Source organism: Apium graveolens, chromosome 2 (genome assembly GCF_009905375.1).
Source record: "Apium graveolens cultivar Ventura chromosome 2, ASM990537v1, whole genome shotgun sequence".
NCBI classification, from domain to species: Eukaryota; Viridiplantae; Streptophyta; class Magnoliopsida; order Apiales; family Apiaceae; genus Apium; species Apium graveolens.
Genome location: NC_133648.1, coordinates 265,931,866 through 265,947,190, shown reverse-complemented (window position 1 = coordinate 265,947,190; position 15,325 = coordinate 265,931,866). Strand labels below are relative to the sequence as shown.

General features: G+C 30.4%; 1 long non-coding RNA gene across 7 annotated transcripts in view; it reads right to left on the bottom strand.

The window, feature by feature from the left end:
• Positions 1 to 7,323, bottom strand: part of LOC141708446 (uncharacterized) — an 80,170-nt gene extending 72,847 nt beyond the window's left edge. For 5 of the 7 annotated variants that reach the window (XR_012569485.1, XR_012569486.1, XR_012569487.1 and 2 more), the window contains exons 1-3: positions 7,077 to 7,310; positions 6,779 to 6,905; positions 1,120 to 1,304 (exon numbers count right to left, since the gene is read on the bottom strand). This is a non-coding gene — a long non-coding RNA (uncharacterized LOC141708446). Of the gene's footprint in view, positions 1 to 1,119; positions 1,305 to 1,673; positions 2,822 to 6,778; positions 6,906 to 7,076 lie in introns of all 7 variants that reach the window. The other 2 variants (XR_012569482.1, XR_012569483.1) reach the window with 2 other exon arrangements.
• Between the last annotated feature and the right edge of the window lie 8,002 nt (positions 7,324 to 15,325).

Sequence of the window (15,325 nt, the reverse complement as noted above, 5' to 3'; positions counted from 1 at the left end):
ATTGCTTTTCTTCCACAGATCCTATTTATGAGAATACATCGTCTAATTCAATATATTCATTTTTCTTATAGTCGATGCTATGATGACTAGTGGCTAAAGCATAAGCAACAACATAAGTTAAGCTAAATACTTTATCACCTGCATTCATCAGATTATCTCTCAAAGTCATGCACGAAAGATAATATTTGATCAATATTTTTAGTATCTAAACTAAAACCAAATTTAGGATAGACAGTAAACATGAATTTTGGGTAAGCTAAATTACCTCTAGCAGCACCTAAAATACAGTCTCTTCGGTCATTGATTCTATCATTATTAAATCCATTTTAATAAGAGAATCTATTCCTTCTTAAAATTCCGCTTTAAGCAAAAATTTTATAGAACCTAAGTGAACTACACTGAGAGTAGACCTTATCTTAGAGTCTATTTTCAACAAATTTTTGTTTATCTCTTCCTTAGTGATTAAAAGCAGATAAACTAAATATGTACTATCTTTTATATCTACATGCATTTCTTTTGTAGAGATATAATAAAAGATATTGTTTTTCCATTTAAAACGATTTAACATAGGAATGTTAAATAATTTTCTTTTCTTAATCGAGTCTGCTATTTTTGATTTTAGAGAGAATTTCTTGCTTTACCAAAAAGCTTGCTTGAAAACCTTTTTCATTCTCTGAAAATTCGATTTTCAAAATGTTTTTATCTTGAGTTTCCTCAAGAAGTTTTTCTGTTAAAAAACTCATTTACGGATTCTTAATATGATCATAACTGATAATTCTTTTAAGAGAAGATATCTCTATTTCTATTTGCACAGAATATCTATTATAAAATCGAATTTGTTCAGTTTTAAATTCTTCTAGATCCCAGATAAGAAATCTAATCTATCTATTGTCTTTGTTATTGACGATCTTTTTAGAAACCTGTAAAAGTTGTTCTAAGTATTGATGATTATCCATGGAAATCATGGCATTACCAGATATATTTACTAACAACGGATGATTATTGCTACTCATGAAATGAGAAGATTTAAAAAGAATTTAAAACTTATTAAAAATACAGAGTTCTAAGCATTTGTATTTGTAGTAAGGTTTAATAATATAATAACTAATTTTGACATACCCGAGTCTTTGTAAGATATGATCTGAGCATTCATTCAACTCTGTAGTTAACCTGGGTGTCGATTACTCCAAGGATGCACCTACTTTTTCCCTCGACGTCCTCCTGCCTAAACGGTACTTCGCTATGACTTACTCCCTCTAGGATATAATCAAATCTTGCTACTGAAGGATTAAATGAACAAGGCTCTGATACCAAAACGCGGACACCAAATAAGTATTATCAGAAAAGGCAAATATTATTTATTTCTCAAACCATTACATAATACATTGCTTAAAACCCCATAGGGGTTTCTACTCACAAGACATTGCAATGGACTCACGGAATTTAAGACTGTGTGTTCTCTGAAAACTCGATGTCAAGACATTACAATGGACTCACAGAATTTAAGACTGTGTGTTCTGAAAAACCGATGTCCTGAACTAAAAACTTAACTCTCCTTTTATAGGCTAAGGAAGAGGTCCTGTTAAAATACTAGTTGTCTCTCAATAATTCATTCCGAGTGAAAACATCTACTTTATAAAAATAACATCGTCATTACTTATGATATTATGCACCTTTTTAAAGTAGACGCTTCCATATGCTTTGCTAATGGTGGGGTTGTAATGTTGACATTCAAGCTGGATGTCAAACTTGTTTGTCTCTTTTTATTTTTTCTTGCAACATAACTCTTGGTACGATCGAAAACGTTTTTATGTAATAGTTGTTGTCTGAAAACTACAATCTTGTTGTAATCCTCTTCGCTTAGTCCTTTTTGAGAATAGGAAGTCATTAAGGAATGAGTTATTTCTAAGTTGACTTTTAGTTTATCTTCTTTCTAAATGCTAAATAATTTATTGATTAAAATCAATAACTTATTTTCAGCAAGTTCTCTTAAATCATTTTTCTCCAAAGTGGATTCCATAGCTTGACTTGGAGAACAAATTTTTTCTTTGACAGAACCAACCTGAATGTAATGAAATGGTTGATTTTCTGGATAATCATATTCTTCTTCGTTTTCCTAGCATATAATTGTACTTATAGTTTTGATAAAGATATCATTTTCCTGTCTTTTAAGACAGTTAAGACATTCAAAAACAATTATTTTAAATGACGGGAAATCAATATCTTCATCAAAACTACTAGCATAATTATATGATTAAAAAACGAAGAAGGATATGATTATCCAGCAAATCAGCCATTTCATTATATTCCGGTTGGTTTTGCCAAAGAAAAAATCTATTCTCCAAATCAAGCTATGAAATCCATTTTGGAGAAAAATGTTTTAAGAGAACTTGCTGAAAATAAGTTATTGATTTTAATCAATAAATTATTTAACATTCAGAAAAAAGATAAACTAAAAGCCAATCTAGCAATAACTCATGCCTTAATGACTTCCTATTTTGACAAAGGACTAAGCAAAGAGGATTACAAGAAAATTGTAGCTTCCAGACAACAACTATTTCACAAAAACGTTGTTGGATCGCATCAAGAGTTCTTTTACAAGAAAAAAAGAGACGAACAAATTTGGCATCCAACTTGAATGTCAACATTGCAACCCCAAGACATCTGGAAAAAAGTGATGTAGAATAAAGTAGAAAATATTCCACCATAATACTTCGAAACACAAAAATCTGCCCGGCAACACCATCGAATTGGGTTTTGTATTTTCCATCACCGAACCGGAATAAATTAAGAGCCCTATGCATTTCATCAATTAGAGATTCTGGTAAGAGAAAATGAACTTTTATCAATATCTCCCGTTTTCATGATTTCATCCTACATCAACAAAATAATTCACTCATTCTAGTTCAACCCACCTTATCCAATGACCAACAACTCACTGAGTGTCAACTCGTACTCCCCAACTCATCCCTAAACCTCCTCAATTTGCTAACCCTATTGTGTAGAATTATTTACTTATTGTATAAGACAAGAATATTATAAAAAATTACTTATTGTGTAAAACAAGAATAATTTTAATTTCTATAAATATGAAATCAACCTCCTATTCTGAAATTACAATTCAGAAACAACAATAAAAAAATCACATATTCAGATGAAGATCGAGAAGAAAAGTGACAAATCATTACGTGTAGAAGCTACCATGATAGCTGGCATGCCTTACCAGGAAGTCATTAGCCCTCATAGTGGTGTGTTTTAAATAGATACTTCAGAAGCTCCGACTTTGGTTTCTGTTGATTCTTATCAACATTTACCTGGAACTTTAATATTAGCTTTACTTTTACCCCACGTTGAGTAACAAGTTTTGGATCTTCAATATCGTGGCATTCATGGCTTCTATCACTGTCATATTTATGTATGTAAGTGGTATAAGCCTTAGGCTAACAATTGTGGTTGTGCTTCCACGACTGTTAACATGGTTAACTCTTACAATCATATTATTTGCCTTTTTAGTCCTGTAAATGCCACTATACCAATTCATACTCTTATTCCGGTTAATAATCTTAAAACGTTAGGGGCACTTCTTATAGGATTACTATGGTGAATTGAAATTTCACTTATTATTTTTGCTTATAGCGTGATCTTCTTCATTATAAGTAAGACTTGTCAAAAGAAAACAAGTAAAGAAACCATAGAACAATAGTAACTTTCGTGGTTTCTTCACTTGTCTTCTTCCGACAAGACCTCATCGTAATAAAGGAGATCATATGATAAACAAAAATAATAAGGTAAATTCTCATCCACCATAATAGTACTATAATAAGTGTCGCTGATATTTTTGAGATTATTAAATGGAACAAAAGTCTGAATTTGTATACTGACATTTACAACAAAAAAGATAAATAATTTGGCTTTGAGAGTTAATTATATTAATAGTCATGGGAGCACAATCATTAATATTAGTCTAATACTTAAACCACTCCTATACTACAATATGACAATGATAGAAATCATGAAAGTCACGACACTAGAGATTCAAAACATGTTACTCAACATGGGGTCGAAGTAAACTAACATTAAAGTTTCAGGTAAAAGTTGATAAGAATCAACAGAAATCGGAGCCGGAGATTCTGAAGCATCCATAGCAAATACGCCACTAGGAGGGCTAATGATTTTCAGGTAAGCCATGCTAGCTATTATAGTAACGACTACGAGTCACGATTTATCGCTTTTCTGCTCAGTCTTTATTTGAATGTGTGAGTTTTTTTGTTGTTTCTGAATTGTAATATCGGAAAAGAAGGTCGATTCCAAATTTATAAAAATTAAAATTATTCTTGTCTTATACAATAAAGAATTCTTTATAATATTCTTATTTTATACAATAAGTAAAGAAATTTTCATAATATCCTTAACCTATACAAGGCTCTATTCGAGGGGATGAAATGGGCTATTAAATACTTTACTTTAATGGTAATATGCTTAATCATATACTACCTCAGTCCCTCCCATAGTCCCAATTGTTTCACCATTCAATTTTTAATTGTTTCCCATATCTTGTCCTGAAATTTTCCGGTTTTAAAAAAAATAAGTTCCCAGGTTTTTTAATTATTACAAGTTTAGGTTGGAACTCTTGATGTGCAAGAATGACAAATATAAGTACTAGCCTATGATCAATGGGTTAACGCGTTTCGAATCGGGGTAAAATTCGAACCAAACCGCCAAACCGCTAAGAGCGGTTTTAGAAAATTTTCATCAACAACTACATTTGGTTGTGGTTAACTGCATCAATTGCGGTTATAAATTTGTGTTAATTGCGGCTCGATTTGCGATTTAACCATTTACCAAAAAATATTTACCAAAAAATATTTACCAAAAAATATTTAGAATAAAAAAAAGATAATAACATTATTAAATTTAAATTTGAGTTATTTAATAAGTTAACATTCAGAATTAAAAAAATACACAGTCACCGGCCGATGTATGATAACAAATGTAAATTGCAGGACTCTTTCAAACTCTAGTGTGCTTGGCTACCCGACCCTGTTAATAACAACCCTGTTAATAACAAATATCAACAGTAATGAACTAGACTAATGAGTTTAAAACTTAAAACTTGAGTTTTAAAGTAATGTATTAAGTTTGAAGTATAAAAAAAAAGGTTTATCTATTAATATTATAATATTAAATAATAAAAACCTAACAAAATAAAATTAAAAATTTATTAGGTTATTTATTATTAAATTTATTTTATTATAAATATATTTTGTAGTTTGCGATTTTTAAAAATTTAAAAGCACATCCAAAATGAATTTTCATCCTTAACCAATCTGCGTTTTGCGATTATCCCCAAAACGTGATTCGGTTACGAGCCGTGAAAAGATTAACGCGGTTAAGCGATTAATTTATTTGTTTTTGTTGTTTTCTAATAATATTGATGTCTTGCCTAAATGAATTTTGATCAATTATTTTTTTGCTTAATACATGTCATTGGATAACAGGTTCTCATTTCTTTTAAACTACATTAATTTAAATAAGTACATGCATATATAATAAGTAGCTTTTGTAGTTCTATACTTTAAGTTCAATTTATTTATGTTCAGATATTATATATTTGCTGTTAATATATTTACCTTTAAATTTATAAATAAACGGTCCAAGTAATAGGTCTTGAAAATGTAATTAACAAAGACAATAAGAAGAATATTACAGGTGCACCATTGCTGCAATTAAGGGGGTCATGAAGTATGCAGTTTACCTTCTTCTTGGTTCACGTGGTTTGCAGACTATTGCGTGAGCCAGTAGGGTTTACCTAGTACGCATCCGAATGGTAGCGGTTGGGGGTTAACTAAATAAAAATATATAGAGCCAGTTTTATTTGGCTAGCATTGTATAAGTAATTTATTTACTTATAAGCCTGTAATTATTTATTGACGTGTGTTTGTCGACCTAATTTATAAGTCGAATTTCCAACTTATTACCCGATAAGTTGAATGTTAGTAATGACGTGCTTTTTCTCAAACTTATTTTGATATTTTGCTTTTTTATTAAATTTAGTTTAAAAAATATATATTTTTAAATGTTAATCTAATCTAAAATTCGCGAAATAAGATAATTATATTTAAAATTATTTATTTTAATTTATTTAAGTATAAAAACTGACTTATAAATAAAATAATTAAAACACTTATATTAATTTATAAGGTGCATGTTTGGCTGTCACCAAATAAGTACCTTATTGACTTATAAGCCCGTAATTACTTATCGACGAGTGTTTGTCGACCCAATTTATAATTTATAAGCTGATAAGTTGAATGTTAGTAACGACGTACTTTTTCTCAACTTATTTTGTTTTTTCACTTTTTTATTAATTTTTATTTTAAAATATATGTTTGTAAATATTATTTAAATTTAAAATTCACGAATTAAGAAAATTGTGTTTAAAAAAATATTTATTTTAGTTCATTTAAGTAAAAAAAAATCTCACTTCTAAGTAAATTATTCAAACACTTACATAAAACTATTTATCACTTATAAGTCACTTATGCCATAAGTTACTTATTTTAAGATTTTTCAAACGTACACAAGGATTCATCTATTTATCACTTATAAGTCCTTAAGTAATACATTACTTATTTTAAAAAAATCCAACATGGTACGAACCTCACTTATTTCAAACATAAATAATTAAATAGGATCATTCTTATACTTGATATAATCCAAATTGCAGCATGAAAGAAATACATATATTTTTATATTAGTGTACAGGTTGATTTAGTACCTTAGAGGAGCACTGGTGTTGCAGTTGGGCATTTCATCACTAAATACTTGATATTTAAACGGAGAGAGAGAGAAGCCCCGTGTTTCTGACAGAGGAACTGCAAGCTTTAATCTATAAACTGTTGAAACTATCACCGATTCATGCATCACAGAATATAACAGTTAAAAAGATAATAATAGGCACCAAAGAATTATAGGGAACGGGAGAGAGAGAGAGAGCGGGAGAGAGAGAGAGAGAGCGGGGGAGAGAGAGAGAGAGAGAGGGAGAGAGAGAGCGGGAGAGAGAGAGAGAGGCATACAGCAGTAAGAGCAAGGGGATGGACAAAGGGTGGAGGTGTAGAAGGAGAGGAAGAGCAGGGACCAGCACCACTGCACCAACACAAGTTTGGAACAATTTCTTGACAGCCCTCATAAGTTTCTTGCTTCTAACTACCATTTCATCAACTCTTAACAATGTAATGTACATTGTTGTTGCAAGAAGAATAAGTGGTTATATTAAGACGTGCACAACATATAAATGATTATAGATTAATTATAGATATCTGTGTTTCTATCAGATATAGTATAAAGTAATAAAGTAATAAAGGGTAAATAAAAGAAAAAGCGATTCACGACAAAAGAAAAGCGATTCTCGAATATTGGTGCCAGTCCCCATTTTTTTCTTTTAGGTCTTTGATATCTAGTCACTCTTTGCTTCCTTGGGTCCCGCTTTTGTTCCCTTAACCATAAATTTCCAATTTTTTTTAAAAATATTGTTTTTAATAAGAAAATTGTTTAAGGTACAAAATGAGTTATTAAAATAATTATAATTGTCATATGTTATGTGTTTGTTAGCTAAATATAAATCAACTTCTCTGCATTTATATTAATAGCATCAATTAAATTATTTTATTATATCACATTATCCATGTCATATTAATTTGTGACAATTTTTTATAATTTTTTTGTGCTGTAGGATTACTCTTTTGATAATAGTACATGTTTTTTTTATCAATACACGTTTATTTCCAGTTTCAAAGAAAATATTTTTTTAATGGTTCTTCTTGAAGTTGTAAAATAATTAACTAGACCGAGCGTGAGTTTAAAAATAGTTTAAATTTTCATAAATTAATGTAATTCCGAGTATTATAACTATTTTTTTATCACAAACTAACTTTTACTTTATAAATGTAAACGTTTGAAAAGCACTTGATGAAAGGGCTGTGCTGGGAGTTGGGACCCGTGAGTCCGTGACCCTATAAACAAATCCCGAAAAAAAAAGGTAAAGTTGACAGTAGCGCTAAATAAAATCGAACCGAAATCAAAAAACTGAACCAAACCGTGTTAATTCGGTTCGGTTCGGTTCGGTCTTAATTTTTTCAGAAATTCGGTTTATTCGGTCTGGACCAAATAGACCGTAATAAAATTTGGTTTGGTTCTCTTCTTTAAACAAATATTTCGGTCCGGACCGAATAGACCAAATCATAAATACTATAATTTCATATTACACACGTTTTACATATATCTTAAAATTTATAATTATAATTTGTAATTTATAATTGTATTTATAAACTATTGGAATTCTACATATCATATTATTTTAATTATATTTTAAATTTCATAATCTGTGATTTAATTTCCAATGCAATTTTGTTTTTGAAAAAAAAATTGGTTTGTTGGGTCAAAAACTGGACCGAACCGAATTATTTCAGTTCGATTCGGTCTGGTCCATAATGTAACTTCGGTCCGGTTCGGTTCAAGAAAAAAAGACTATTCGATTTTTTGGTTTATTCGATTCGATCCGGTTGTATACCGAACCGATCGAATGCTCCACCGCAGTCAATAGTACTCAATTTTTTTTTCTAAACATGCCCGATAATGTACTTGCATAATGGTACGCAATTAGTTGATTTTATTTGATTATTTGATTAAAAAAGTGCCAAGTAGGAAAGTAAATGTTGTAAAAGTTCGAAAATCTGATAATTGATTAAAAATTTTAAATTCAAGTAATTGGCCGATTTTTTGAATACTTACTTATATTCGAATCAATTCACCTCTGATTTCCGAGTACTCATCCGAATACTTATTTGAGTTAACCAATTTTTACAATACTGCCTAAAAATATTTATTCATCTTTTTTTGAAATTATTAAATAAATTTCAAAAATTACTGTTTAAACTCCAATTGTCCGGTAAGTGACATAATTATTCATGACATAGATAAATTTAATAAATTCAATTATTAAAAATCATGGACAAATGTGTAATAAAAATGTTTAACGTTTAAAAGTGAAGCTTAAATATTAAAATGTGGAGTTTATTTAAGAATTTTCTCTTTTTCATAGGCCGAATTTAAATTAATTATAATTATATACGTAAAATTGACGTGAATGTTATATATACACACTTAAATTTTTAATTTTAAAATTTTGTATAACATTTTGTCTATTCTAAGAAATTTTTTAGCGATTGTCAACAATTAAATGTTATGAATTATCTTTCCGTAATAAATTAATTAAGTTTCGTACACATTTTGAAACAGATAGAAATTTTTTTATTTGCACAATCCTTTCACGTCTGTAGAGTTCTATTTTTTTTACTAATTTACCTTATATGCCTTACAATTCAGTATCTGTCCTAATAAATCTCGGGGTGAGTGAGAATCGAACCCAGAACCTGGGACGACAAGAGAACCACTTAAGATATCTCATCGCGCTCGTCTGTAGAGTTCTTAATACTACGTGTATCCTCGTAGAGTATTATATACTCCAACCAGGCTTTGTTAATGGATCCTGGTCCGTACGACCCGAATCTTAATAGGTGGATATGGATAGTATAAAAGTGATATCTATCAATAATAATTCAATTCGATAAAAATTTGATCCTAAACAAATGGATATAGATTTTTACTCATCCGATCTGACAAAAACCTAATCCAAACTACTAAAATTATATATTTATAAATTATATATTATATATATGAATAAAATTTAACTATAATAAATTAATATAAATTACTTTTATATGTAATTTTATTCAAGGTTAAATATCAAAGTGGTCACTCAACTGAAGGTCATATATCAATATCAGTTTGATCATCAAACTTATTGAGATATCATTTAAATAACTAAAATTATAATACATATCAAATGGATACCTCAATGTAGGTGCCCGAGAATTAGAACTTATTTTATGGAGTTCTATACATTTTTCTTGAATTATATTATAACCAGATGAAAATGTATTAATTCTAATATTTTCGATAATATAGTGTGATTTTTAAAATTGATCTACTATTTATTTTTAATTTTGTAGTTAAATTTTTTAATATAAATAAAAATAATTAGTAAATAAATTTTTAAAAATCTCATTATATCATCTAAAATAATAGAAATTCATAACTTTTCATTTGCTTGTAATAAGATTCAAGAAAAATATATAAAACTTCATAAAATAATTTTTAATTTTCGACCACCTATTTTGAGGTTTTAATTTGATATTAATTATTACTTTAGTGATTCAAATGATACTCCGTTAAGTTTGATGATGAAACTGATATATGGTTTTCAGTTAAGTGACCACTTTGATATTTAACTTTTTTATTCAATGTTCTAATTTTTAAAGTTATTATATTATATTTTCATATAAACTACTAATTCAACGTATTATAATTCCTTGTACACACGCCATCGTATTCTAATGAGTGAATTATGTGTGTCGGAAATTATTTTCTTACATAGCATTTTATTCGCAATTCACAAAATTTTTATATATTAATCTATGAAATTGACATATAAAACTAGTTTTCATATTTTTCTCAAATTACATTATTATGTTATTGTTATTTATCTCATAATTACTTTAAACTCAATTTTTTTTACATATTTTCAAATATTTTTAATGTTCACAAGATATATGGGTATAATATATTTTTTGTGCTTAGATTTATTTTCTTATTGAATCGTATTAAATTAATATTATTCATCTTAAAAAATTTAAATGAATCTGGAGGTCCGATCCGATAATCCGAAATTTTAATGAATTTAAATATGAATTATGTCATTAAAAATACGAAAGCAATTCGATCCGAATCTAATTCAATAAATTTAATTGGATATGGATATAAATTTAGTCAAATTCCACAAGTCTAGCTGCAGCATTTTTTGTTTTAGTAATTGAAGTTATGAGTTGGACCAATTTTTAAATAGAACCATTTACTGCTTTGCCATTGTTCTTTATTTGTACGTAATAAATGGGTAAATGGGTTTGAGTTAATTTTATAATTAGCGTAATTTTAGTACTAAAACAGTGTTAAAATTATACTCCCTCTGTCCCTCTCAATTCTTTATATAAGGGGACGGGGTTCGACACGCACTTTAATACTTTTAATAAATGTAGTTACAATTTTTTTTTAATTTTTTTTCTAAATAAAAATATAATGTTCGAATTTTTATAAAAAAGGAAAATTTTAAAAATGAATTACTAAACTATACTTTATAGGCTCAGTTGGTTAAAGAGGGGATAACTATCCTCTGGGTCACAGGTTGGAATCCCACGGGAGGAGAATTTATGATTATGCCTCATGAGCCAGAGACTGTCGCTTAAATGCGGTTTACCTTGATTCACGTGGTTTGCAGGCTATTGCGTGAGCCCGTAGGGTTTACCCAGTCCGCACCCAAAGGGTAGCGGCTGCGGGTTACCAACGAAAAAAGAAAAAAAAACTATACTTTATAGTTGTCTTAAAATACGTGTCAAGAATATGAAAAATAATGTAAAGAATTGAGAGGGACGGAGATTGTAATATTCTAGTGTTATAAATTGAAGATGGTCAAAGCATGGTTTTAAAATTTACCTATTTGATCTATTAATCATTATAAAGTACTTTATCGATTAAATATTTAGAATCCGATTAATTATTTAATGTTTTTCTTAAATTAATATATAAAGTTTAATAAATTCAATATGATTATATTTTTTAAATATATGAGATCAATATCTCGATTAATCAGCAATTATTTGATAAATCACTGCAAAAGATGCCTCTATCAACCAAGTTGATTTCAATAGAAACTCCATATCTCTCTAGTTCGTGTTACAGTCGATGTTAACCAAGTTCAACGCTGAAATTTCGCAACTCTGTGAATGTTCATCCATATAGATTGTTATATCCAAAATTTGGCATTGAATTGACTCGGGTCAAATGCGGATTACGTGCGGTCGAATCCGGTGTTGCGTTGCAGGAGGTTACGACGCGTCCAGTCCTACAGGACGCGCTTACTTGTAAGAAGATATGTTATAGTCAGGTAATGAAGGGGCATGGGAGTGCATGATCAGGGAAGGACGCGCCCAAACTATATGGACGCGTCAATCATGGTGAAAGTACCTTGCCAGTGTGATCTTGTGGCAATGGAAGTTGGAGGACGCGCCTGCCTCTATCAGGACGTGTCTTGTTGCAGTGGCATGCTGTAAGGGACGGTTGATGAAGAAACAAGGTTTGGTTTTATAAAGGTGAGGACACACCCAGATTCTTAGGACGCGTCCTGGGTTTGGTTAATACACTTTTAATGGTGACTTCAGGACAAAGCTTGCGTGGAGAGTAGTAATGGAGATTATTTTTACTAATGTATTTGTTACAGGTACTCTTTGAAGGATTCCTTCTTTGAGACAGTCAAGGAGGGGGATGTCCGTGAAAAGTTTGAAGGCCTCCAGGGGTATGCCTGATGATTGAAGGCCTCCTCTTGTATTCAACGGGTGTCCTCGTTGGGGATGCGGGGTTAACTTTGGTGTGTGCTTTGGGAACTCTGTTCTTGCATTCAACGGGTGTGCTCGTTGGAGAACTTTGGAGTCATCCTGCACTTTGCACCCAAGAGCTTGGGATCACCTGTCCTGTTATCTGGTACGTTATCCTCATTCGGGGGACAGGGATGCGTCCGGTACTTGGGGTGAACCGTGGTTATACCTGCGTCCGTATATCAAGGGAAATAGTTGTAGCGAAGTGTTATCCTTGCGCAGGGAGATGCACTATCCGTGAAGTCCTGCGATTACGGACGAGCCTTGGGCCTTCGCGGTTGGACCTCATAGTTGGACATTCCTAAAGCTAGCGGAAGACGGACTTTGGATGAGCTTCTACTGGGCCAAGGAATAAGAAGTCTAAGCCCATTAGATTTCTTGTTTCACGAGAACTACGTCAGACTTGATTCCTATATAAAGGGTACGTAGGCACATTGAGAGGGTAAGAAGTTGAGAGCTGATAAGAGCCACCACTTACTCTGATCAATCTCAGCCTAAAACAACCACAAAACAGCACACACCGCTTGATTTTCCGGCAAATAACCACCGTCACAGATCTTAGTTCCGGCGAGAAACCTCAATCTTTGTTGTTACCAAATTTCTCCGTCAACATAGATCTTTTTTTCCCTCGTATACATTGATTTGAACATGCATCTGTACACTGCGTTGATGCTGATTTTGAAAATAAATAATATAATAAATTTTATGTTGGAAACATATGTTCTGGTAGTAGGTGCATACATCCACAATTCATCTGAGCTCAATAACTGCAAAACGAATAATTTGTATATTGAGTTAATCATATATGTCCCGATTAACTCGTGAAGGTTAACAATTAGTCACAGTTACTTAATTTACCTTGATCTGAAGCTGCAAAACTTGCACACAGTGCAGAGCATCTTCAAGAATTGTGTTTGTGCTGATGTCAACCTTTGTTCTATTACGGACAAGGTTGAAGAATAAGGCTCCTATGTTCGATACCATGTTAAGTAATCAGTCCATCTAAACCTTAAAATGGCAGAGAAAGGTCGGGACAGGAATTTATGCTCATTAACAATAAGTTATATTATGTTCATCAATGTTGGCAAATGTTGGCAATTTAAGTTAACACTTTTGTTCTTCTTTGTCTGCACATTCTTCTTGCATGTTTGTAGACATCAATATCTCACTCATAAAAAATCACACTTCCCACAACATTCTTGAAACAGAACAGGAAGTCATGTCAATACTTACATCTCTTGGAACACTACATTTTTTCTTCAGATTCTCAACATTTACCACAGCTTCAGCCTATATTATGGCATTTCAAACTTCCTCTTAATGACTAAATTAGTGAATTCTGCATTTCGCATATCTACTTACAGGTTCACAACATCATGCATGACATGGGAAAAAATTAAGGCAATGTATTATTTGGTCCGTCCATTACAAAAAACGCATGGACTCAGGAATGTCACTGCTACTCATGACGAGATTAGAATCACAAAACTGGGGGTTCTCCTGGCTTAGATGGAAAAAACATGCATTATAGTTATTACCATAAGTACTGATATTAGTGTTTTCTTGAGAAAAACAGAAATTGGTGTCAAAATTTTTAACCTGAATTGGATTCTTTTAAAATATAATGTAATGTTAGTTTTATTAAAAAATATCATGTATTTTTTTTTGTCTAAAATAATCAAGTTTATATAAATATTATGTATACTTTTTTGAATAATATGGCTAATAACCTTATAATGTGAGTATCTCGCTAATACACATTTAAACATAAAAATTAATTAAAAAATTGAGTAAATTATATAGGGGTGGCCGCATTTTACATCGATTTTCAAAATATTTGCCCGACTTCTATGTTTTTTCAACCTCCTCCCACAAAAATATGAATTAAAAATTTAGCAAAAATATATAGAAGAGTATCCACCCTTTGAAAAAACTTATAACCAAAGTAATAATAATTTGTTGATCGACACCTAGTATTAGGATCAATCTAGGAAAACTCTTTAAAACTCATCCTACAATGAAAATTAAAAAATGTCATTATTTAAAAAATTTAAAAATGTAGCCACCATTTTAAAAATAAGTGTGAAGTATGACCACCAATATGCAATTTACACTTTAAATATATTAGTTAACAGAGAAGACTTAACAGAGTTGACGACAACCATTTTTTTGAAAGACGGAAAGAAAAGTGGGCCATTGTTTTGAAAATTTAAAAATTTGGCCACTATTTTGAAAATCGGTGTAAAGTACGGCCAACACTCTGTAATCTACTCTAAAAAAATATTTGTATTATCTATTGACAAATGTGTGATTAATCACCCATTATTTATCAACTTAATAATTTTTCAATAAAAATTTAAAATATTTTTTATAACATTTAATCATGTTTTACAGATTTCGAAAATAAGAATTACTCGGTTGTTGTACGGATTTACGATTTATCGGATACTTTAAAGAAATCTGATAATTTATTAAGAATCGGTTAAATATTTTTGACCAATTTTTGAACTATTTACCGATAATTTTTAAAAAATGGGTCAATTTCTATAACAACAATTATTCCCTGTGTTCTATTGGGGGACGGGGAGTTCGACACGCATTTTAATGTTTCTTTAAATTATAATTATAGATTTTATTTTGATTTTTTTAAATTAAAGTTTAATATCAAAAGTTTAATACAGAAAAAAAAATTAAAAATAAATACGAAAGTAAACTTTATATACGTATTAAAATGCGTTTAGAGCGTTCAAAAAAAATTGAATTTTACTCCAATATTTCTG